The following is a 9,825-nucleotide window of genomic DNA, read 5'->3' as shown; positions in this document are numbered from 1 at the left end:
ACCTTTTGTCACACAGAGAATCATAAGCGTGTGAGAAGTCCCAGCAGGAGAGGTTCTCAAGGCAAAATAACACTGGGGGCATTCAGGAAATAATTAGCTGGCTTCCTGGAGGGAGCAAGTAGATGTGTGTGAGGAGAGGAGGAGTGTGCGAGAGGAGGGGGAGGACTGGAATGAGATAAGATTCTAATAGAAAGAATGGATGAGGAATGAGGGGCCTTTAACTCATTCCACGCAGGGGGAAAAAAAGTAAGCAAGTAAGTAAAGGAAGAAGAAGATCTGTTATGCTCAATTTAATGAGCTCCTCTGGAGTGGCAGTCTAGATCAGATGTGTGAAATGAGGCTCCTGGCTCAGTTGGAGATAAACCGTCCCCAGCTCACAGCATCATCTCTGCGGGTGGCCACTAGTTGCAGAACAAAGTGACCATGGGCTGCTCCTGATCCCTGCAGCCGGCGCACGTATGTTGGTGGGTGTTTGCTCTTCCCTGTTCACAGTTACCTTGTTCAAACCATCCCCAGCTGGAGCCCCTGCTATGGCTTTGCAACCCTCGTTAGGTTGGACCCGCCTTGCTCTTGCATTGATCCCCATTTCAATCAGGGATAGCTGCATTTGTCAATAATATTATTACTACTGTTATTGATGCTGTTGTGAGTCAAAGCTTTTCTGTAGGAACAGTCATTTCAGCTCTCAGGGGAGGAACTACCCATTCCATCTATCTCACACACCACATGTTAATACAGAGAATTGCCCTCTAAATATACTTGTCTCTCTCAGTTGACTACAAATGGAGGTCAGATAACCACCATACTGTCACAGCCTGACTTTTGGGTGGTTCAAACTGTGAGAGGCAAATCTCACAGCACAAGTGAAAACTCCAGTGCAGTGTATTTGCAGTAGGGCCTTGGGGTTTTTGCCTGGAATTTCTCTGGACACTTTGATGTCATTAACCTTTTGCAAGTACCTTCTGATAATTCCTGTGCAAGAAGTTTCTGCCACAATTGCTCTAATCTCAGTATTTTCTCTCTTTATTTTTTTTTACTACAAAAGTGATAAATGATGATGCTTTTAAAATTAATTTTCATTCTAACAGCTCATGACAGCCCCTTTGTCTGTATTACTTGGGACAAAGTAAAAAAATTAAGAAAGGGATTTCATGGTTTTATCCTCAGTGCTAACACATAAGAAAACCTAAAACAGTAAGGGAAAACTAAGCACAGACAAAAGGTGCAAGAACCACAGAAAGACATGTTGCAGATGTTTTTCTGTATCAGATACATCCTCTGATTTTCTTCCTTCATAACCATACCCAAAACGAAGGATGTTCTTTTTAAGAGAATATGTGGAAGGTTTCTGGGCTCTAACCTTGAAATTCCTACCTCTAAGCAGGTAGCAAACGTCTTACCCCAACTGCCTGTCAACCCTTAATTGGAACATTCACCTTTAAGGAACAGAGTTCACTATTTGGGCCTATTCAACAAGTGGCTTTCAGCAGTAACTGCTAATGAGGACACCAATTAGCACGAAATGTACTGGTGGCATTTGCTATATAAGCAGGGGTCCACTAGGAACCAAAGTGGGACTGCCTCAGGATCTGACCTGACCATCTAGCACAGGCCACTGTAGAGCTGCCAGAGGCTAATCACTGCTACCCTTTACCAGTCTTTGCTAGACCTGAACCACTGGCTGCAACGTCCAGGTGCAGTCATGTCCCCAAGACAGTCTTCCCCCATCCTCAGAAAGGTTCCCTGTCATTAGCAGTCCCTCCTTCCACAGCCTCACTCCAATCTCTGCACAGAGGCAATCTGGGCCAGTCTCTGCCCTTGCTTTGATGCAATGTCCTGTAAATGACAAATCCCAATAAAAGTCGTTTGTAGACTGCAAGCAACAGCTTGTCTGGAGGGTTTCAGAGCTGCCAGATACTAAGTATGGATAGGATGGAGTCCAAAGGCATGGGTCAAGCCACTGAAAAGGGGCTGGGAAAACATTGCCTATACCTAGGTGATCTGAGACAACAGAATTGGATGTTAGTCAAAGTCAGAACTCAGATACCATTGCTAGAAACCTGCCTCCAGTCTGTCTTTCAACACCAAATGGTCTAACCCAACATACACACCATTCTGTTGGGTATTTTCTAGCAGCCTAAATCACCACCTGAAAGCAATTCCAAGCTCAGGTCTCTCTCCAGGCAAAAGAGCTTCCCACTCTTCACAGGTGTGGAAATCCAGAGCAGATTTCACAAAGAGCAATTCCTTCTGCCTTAAATAGGCGTGGATCTCTGCTGGAGGGCTTGAGGCAGCCCCTTCCCCACACACTTCCCCCAAAGTAGGGGCCATCCCAAATCATCCCAGCAGGAAACCACTGTGCCTGATGGAGGACCAGTTTCCTCCCTTGCTGCTCTTCTGCAGTCTGTTTCCATTCCTTTCTATTAGAGCCTGCCAGTGCAAACAGCAAACGCACAGTCTAGCACCAGTCACAGCTAAGAAAAGGTCACTGAAGCCTAAATCACACTCTCAGGCTATACCTAAGGAGATGAAGGGGAATAGGGCACTGTGGCTGTAGGCTACAGCTTAAATGGGAGAGAAAGACAGGAGAAAAGCTAGCATCTTCCCCTGAGGTCCCTGACAAGGGGTAAATTAATGAGGGGATACAAAGACTGGAGATTAGCATTTAGTCTTATTGAAGGAGAAGAGATTGTAGGAGGTCTGGAAGGGGACAACCGAGAGTGTATAAACCCTTTAATCTGGCAGATAGTGGCTGTCGGGGGTACATGTTCCAACCTGCTCCATGACACTGTAGGCCATGTTAGCCTTTGTGCTGGTTTAATTGGAGCTTTGCAGTTGCCCTTGGTCACTGCTGATTGCCTTAATTGAAATGGCGCGCATCTGCGCAAGTGGGAATACCTCCCTGTATGGGTTTAAGAGGAAAATACATCCTCAGTGTTCCTAGCCAATGTCCAACAAGTTTGGGCTGAATTATATGATTGCATCGGCTGCCTGCTGTGCTTTAGAAAAGCTGGTTGGATTTATTGCAAGCTTATAAAAACCCAGCTTTAGGCTGCATTGGTTGCATGTGGTTACTTAAGGGAAGGGAGAATAGAAAGAGAATGGAGCAGTGTCTGGTTTTGTAACATTCACCCTGCTGGGGTAGGATCTCTGTCTGCACCCTCTCTCCCTACACACAGCATGTCTTCCCTGACTGACTAAGGTTTGTATGTGCAGCAAACTGAATCAGAGCAGGAGCCTCCATTTTATGCACAGATTTTCTCCGGGCTGAAAGCAATGAAACAGGGTAGTAACAGGAGCCTTAGAGATATCATAAGACACATTTGAGTGGAGGAGATGGAAACTCATCTGTCTTCCCTACCTCTGAACACATGTCATCTCATCAAGAAATTGAACACATAACTCAGTGCACCTCTGTATCCAAATTGTAATTGCAAAATATGGTAATAGGCCTTAGCATAACGTTAGGTGTCTCTTCTCCCTAGCAAGTGCCTTTTACTGTAACCAATTGTCTATAATCATGTGAATCCCCCCAGAAAGCAGAGTCCATCACTCCACCACCTTGCTGAAGGCTCTCATCTCTAAGCAGTCACGTGAAAGCTGTGACTTAAGTTAAAGGAGTCCCACACTTTGCAGTGAGAAGCCCAAGCAAAGGGCAGGACTTAAGAAACATCTCTGTACATGGCATTCCCATGCTGGCAGCTGACTGCCTGGCATCTCCTAAGGTCTTTTGTTCTCCCTCATTTCACAGGGAGACGAGGTGCTGACCTCAGGGCCACAGACTCTGCTCACACCCGTAACCTAGGAGTTGGGCTGCTGTGACACCAGGACTAAATCCTTTAGTTATATCTGGGCCTCAGACTCTCCATCATTGCAGGGGCCTGGAAGCTTGCACAGATTTTGGCATAAGGAGGCTTTGGCAGCCCACAAAGATGCATCACTTTGAGTTAATTTATAAGAACTTGGACAGGGAGAGAGTTCATTTAATTGAAAGATGTAATTATCAGGTGTTGGAGGCAAAGGGGCTCATTAATTTCTGAGACATGCTGTTGACTGAGCTGTCCTCATTTTCATTTTTCACTCCATATCAAGGCTGAATCTGAAGACACCAGATCACTGTTAGTGTTCTGTTTGTTTTATATTCCACAGGGCAGAGGTTTTTCTTTAGCCCAACAGTAACCACAGAGTGAGCGGCCCTGCCCTGCACTGTGTGAACACAACAGCTCCTGTGGGGATCTTGGCATGATTTCATCAGGGCCTGGGCCCAGAGGACTCTCAAACCTTCTGGTAACAGCGTAGACTGGGCTGTGGTGGAAGGTGATGGATTACACAGGCCACATCCAGTGAGGGGAAGGAAGCTATGGACTCCCTTAACACATCTCTTCTCCTTCCTTTAGCTTTAAGGCTTATATTCAGCACTGAAATGAAGAGGACCATGGTGCTTAGAGGATACAAGGGGCCCTACAGGAGGGAATCCCTGTAGGGGAGGGTCCCTGTAAGGGACCAGTGAGGGGCTGTGGCTGTAGGCTAGCTGTGTCCTTTACCAAAAAATTCAAATCACAAACCTCTCCGCCTGGATTCTTACACCCATCCCGCTATTAGTCCCTCCTCATCTCTGCCCCTAACAGAAACTGAAACTACCCTGCTGTCACCCTCCTCGCATTGGTATTCCCTCCAGCTTGCCAGTCTGCGCTTAGATTTATGATTTATTTAGAATTGGATTACACCAAGGCTCAAGGCCAGCATTCCCTAATCCATCACCATCCCCGCCACGGCCATACACAAACATTTGTTTTAGCTACGTCAGCATCTCTTGCTCCTGAAGAAGAACGCCCATTGTTAATTGCTATAGCAACCACGATTCAGGGTTTGGCCTTTTTTTTTTTTTTAATACTCCTTTCCCTACCAAAAAGCACTGGCATTGTCAAGTGATAGATATTTATAACTTAATATAACAGTGGCATGTCTAAGTTATGCCACTGAAACGCATCACAGCCAGAGTTGTTCCGTTATTTGTTTTTGTGCTGAATAGCAGCAAGCGCTTTATGTTATTGTCCTCACACACCCATAAAAAGGGAAAAGAAAGGATGTATAATTGTTGCTCATATTTATAGCAATTGGATGCAGAGTGCCAGGGCACAAGGAAGTCTGCTTTCAGCAATGTCACCCAAGATGATACTGAGGACCATGTTCCCTTCAAATACGCTGATCGTGAATGTCTATTTGAATTGGGAAATGAAGGTTTGGGGCTTGGATGAACGAACTGATTATGCCAGGGATATTTTTGGCCCCAGCTGGCTAAAGTTTGATGAGCTAAGATATGAGCATGCTCAAAAATGTGGAACCAACACGAAAATAATGAATAAGCCCTTTGAAATTACGGAGCACAAGTGCAAATCAGGAAACAATCCATCTTTAATGCACCATGACACACATGCAAATAGTTTGCACTCAGCCACCTCTTACTATTTTCTAGGCAAGGCTCTGTGGAGATTTATTCTTCTCCAGAAACCCCTCAGGAAGGCACGGTGCTCTGACCACACACAGCTATTTCCTATTGAGACAACTCAGAGCTATGGTCTCTTCTCAGGCGCTGCAGCTGATATAAGTTTACACCAAATACATATGTGTGCACATGTCACATGAACACCCGGTGTCTCTGTCAAGGAAAAGATTAGAAGTTGAAACCCTTTTTCTTACCCAGAATTTTTTTCGTTTGATAAAACACAGTCATGTGCAAAGTCAAGGCTGAAGCATGCTGGAGGTCAGGCATGTTTGTCAAGCGCCATGTGGAGTCTCGTTCCACAGACAGCTGCTCTTGCTAAGCAGGAGCTTTTGTAAGGGAAGCAAACCTGAACACACCACATGCCACCAAGTCAGGGGTCCACCTGCTGTGAAGGGGCACAGGGTGCAAGTGTCCCCTGAGCCAGAAAGGAAGCTACAGCACAGGATCAGGTGGGCTGGAGAAAAAGACAAGCAAAAAATCTGCTGTTGTGAGGACTGGAAGAAAGGTATGAAATCCAGGGCATGAAAAACAATCTGTGGTAAAACAAAGCTGAAGGCAACATGGGTGAGGTGGTATGAGAGCAGAGAAGCTTAGAAGAGGGGCCTGTATGGGCTGTGCTGTGAAAAATCCAAGTTGCTTGTGACTGCAACTAGACTAGGGCCTCTAGTCAATGGCCTTTGCATGCTGAGGGAAGCTGTCCACAGACACAACAGCAGCACGCTAAAAGGAAAACTAGAAATCAATGAGGGCCAGATAGGAGTTAAGATCTTATCGAGGTCATTGGATAGATTAAAAACATGTAGAGACACAGAGGAGATCTGGAGGAAAGAGGGAGCCAGAAGAACAGGCATGCTTTCTCTAAAGAGCTGGGAATAGCCTTGGGGATGACAAGGCTTACACGGAGGACAGTGCTATAACCACTATAGAGACATCTGAAGGAGGCATCAGAGTGGAAATCAAGGAGCCTCCTGATAAGAAATGCAACCCTCTGTTTCACCCCTCTATGTCCAGGTTCAGTTATTCATGCCTCATCTTCCCACAGTCTGAAAGCCTGGCTTCCATGATGCCGTTAGTGCTTTGATGATCCCAGGCTGGTGGGATGTGGGAGTCCTGTCATACCTTCTTCTATTTCTAGGGAGACAAGGGGTGGGGGGGGAAGGGCAACTGTGACAAACCACAGACAGAAACCACAGTGGGATGACATAGGATAACATGAGGACCTGTCTCAAGGAAAAGGACAGACCTCCCTCCTTCTCCTGGACCCATTCTGAGCTCGCAGCATGAGCCCTCTCACCGCACATCCTTGGAGGAAACCTCAGGTAGACTATGTGCATTTCCTCCTCCAGACCGCATTTTCCCGTGTGCTTGCAGACTACTTTTCTTGCTCAGCTTCTTTAAAGCAGCCTTCCCCAGTCCGTTGTGGCTCTGGATAGTTTTCGGCAGATCAGGTCATCACCTTATGCTGAAGGGGAAAGCTCCCCAGCTCAGCTGCTCTCGCATGAGGCACCTGATGCTACTTCCCTATAGCTGCTAGGTGGACTGGGGACTGCATAAGAAATGGTTCATGGAGCTGGGGTGGAACGAGGTAGGGCATTTTCTTAAACAGCTTTAAAACCCATCAGTGATTTGATTTGCTTTCTGAGAATGGTTTGGCTCAACAAACAATTGCGAGCTACACAGTCACAAGGTAAAATGAAAAGCCCATGGGCATTAATTATATATATAGATATTAAAAAAGAAGCTACTGCTTAATTATTGTTTGCAAATCTCGGTATTTAAATTGACTTATTTGCAAATGTCTGTTTAGAAATTGACTTTGTAATTATAAAGTCGGTGCAGGCATATCACAGGCCCTGGAGGGGTCTCTAACGAGGAATGATAATGTACCAGGCAAAGTGAACTATCCTGAGCTGCATTTTAATAACCAAGAGGTGCTTGGAAGGGGGAGCGGAGGGTCTGTGAGAAATCCCAAAGCCAACAAAAGAAGAAGCAAGAGATAGAGGATAGAGCTGGCTCCACAAAGCAGAGGGCTAACATGTTTGAGAAGGGGCTTCAGGGGAAATAACATCTCTTCCTGAAGCCCCTGCAATAGGAGTGAGTTGGCAGCGACCTCAGTTTCAGCTCTTGAATGAGAATGAGGCAGTCAGCTGGCAGCAAACTGCTGGCTGCTGCAAAGCTGTCGCTCCCTACCAGAGCAAACGACATGGTCCAGCATGTACCCAGCCATCCCTTCTCAGCGAGCACTCTCTGCAGCAGACGGTACAGACTCATGTCAACTGCCCATAAGCCCCTTCATGGGCACGTTTGCACGCAGGACTGAGGGCAGCTCGCGCTGCCTGTTCGCAGAATATTCGTCAGTAAGGTTATTCCCAAACCTAACACACCTTTCCTGGGCCTGAAGTCATGTCAACTAAACTCTATGGTTGATGATCATCTATAAGAGGGTCTGGAGAGTCTCACGTGCTTATGGCGGTGCTCTGTCATGTGAAGCAGGTGACGTCTAACGGGATACAAGGTGCTCTGGGTGAAGAGTGGTGTCTTTTACCAGGCCACAAATCCTTGTCACTCCCACAGCATGTGTAACAACTCTTAAGAGTTAACTTCAGCATGTGCCCAAGAGGTATAAGTACATCAGTGGTGAAACAAGACCATTCTACCATCTTTTTCTCTCCATCATCTTTGACAACAGCATTTCTAGGTCTCCAGATCTAGTGGTCTAGGGCATTTCTTCTTTATGGACCATCACTCTTACATTTAAAACCAGCCACTGGCCCGTGATTTCTTTCATAGTTCATTAACCAAGAGGGAACAAAGTTTGGCTGCTGAGCAGCACATTAGCAAGATCAACAGCTGGCAGGGTACAAAAATAATAACCAAAAAAATTATCATAAGCAAAAGCTCTGGGTTTTTGACTCGTCTGCTATGCATAGTCATGTTATCCCTTATTCGTGAGCATTCAGATGGCGCCAGTATATTCATGAAAATGTGGCAGCTTAAGACAAGGTCTGAAAGTTAAATAGGATCCAGCATCCTACTAAAGTAGAATAATATTTTTCTTTTGAGTGAAATTATGAGTGAAAGTGTAGCCCTTGTGAAATCAAAGGCAAACACCCAAACACATTTTTTTACATCACTGTGAAGGCAAAGGAACTATGTGAATTAAAAAACAGCTGCTTCCCTGACCAACACAGCTATGCCAGTGTAAAAGCACAACTCTGATGGACTCAACACCCTCCTGATCTGTCTCTCTAAATGCTAACTGCTGCTCAGTGTTTGCGCTCTGTTCCACTGTGCAGCTTGTGCCTATTAAATACAGAACAAATTCTGCTTGGAACAGCAGTATGTGCCTTGTCTGGGAGAGATAAGAAACCCCACCCATTAAAACCAGTGACAGGGAGGACCCAAACTCCTTTATGTCTGCTTGAGCTGGCCAGAAATAAGATGTCTGCCATCTGGAGGCCAGGTAGCCGTATTAGGACAGAGCTGTAAACATAAAATCACCACGGAGAGATCTGTTCTCAGGCACATGGCCTTGGACAGTTTATTCAGCCTGTATGGTGAAACTAGCCTGGGCAATGACTTCGATTTTCTGGTTGTCCTGCTCACTAGTCCAATGCATTTGGTTTTTAATTATGTCAGTGAAGCATTAAAAAAAGAAAAAAAGGTAAAAGAAGAAGCCTGTGTTGAATTTAAAAGGGGAAAAAAAACCTCCAAGCATCTTGATTAGGTTTGAAATGGAAGAGTAAGCTACTTGTTTCACTGGTTTAAAAAAATGTACATTGCATCTTGCATCTTAGTATCAACTTGTCTAACAGAGAAATGATCTATTGTCCTTGTAGAACTGCAACGCTTCCTCAGTAAGCCTCAGTGTTGCCAAGAGGTGTATGCAGTCACAGCTGCTTTCCCAGGTATGAGATTCAGACCGTAGGATCAGGGCAGAGTCGTGTGAGCCTGCACCGACTCATATGTTCCTCCCCAGGTGGGTTCTGCTCAGAGGTCTGTAGCGTCCCATTTACTTTTATTTTTTCCCACAATCCATGATTTCTAGTGTTGTGCTAGGACGGTAATTGTTGAAACAAGCAGCATATTACATCTCATATTTGTGCATTAATTAAAAGCATCCAAAATCTCACAAAGTTTGTCACTGAGCGAATGGGACCTGCAGATAATTAATGACTCTCCATGACAGTTCTTGAAAATTTGGTTTCTGGCAGCAGTCAGCATATGCTGGATAGGTTTGTATTTTATAAGCCTGTTCTGTTCTTAAAGACACAAGAAATAGCAAAAGCAGGCTGTTCTTTTCAATATTAATTAGACCA

Source organism: Phalacrocorax aristotelis, chromosome 17 (genome assembly GCF_949628215.1).
Source record: "Phalacrocorax aristotelis chromosome 17, bGulAri2.1, whole genome shotgun sequence".
NCBI lineage: Eukaryota > Metazoa > Chordata > Aves > Suliformes > Phalacrocoracidae > Phalacrocorax > Phalacrocorax aristotelis.
The sequence above is the reverse complement of the archived record's forward strand: the minus strand, read 5'-3'. Positions refer to the sequence as shown.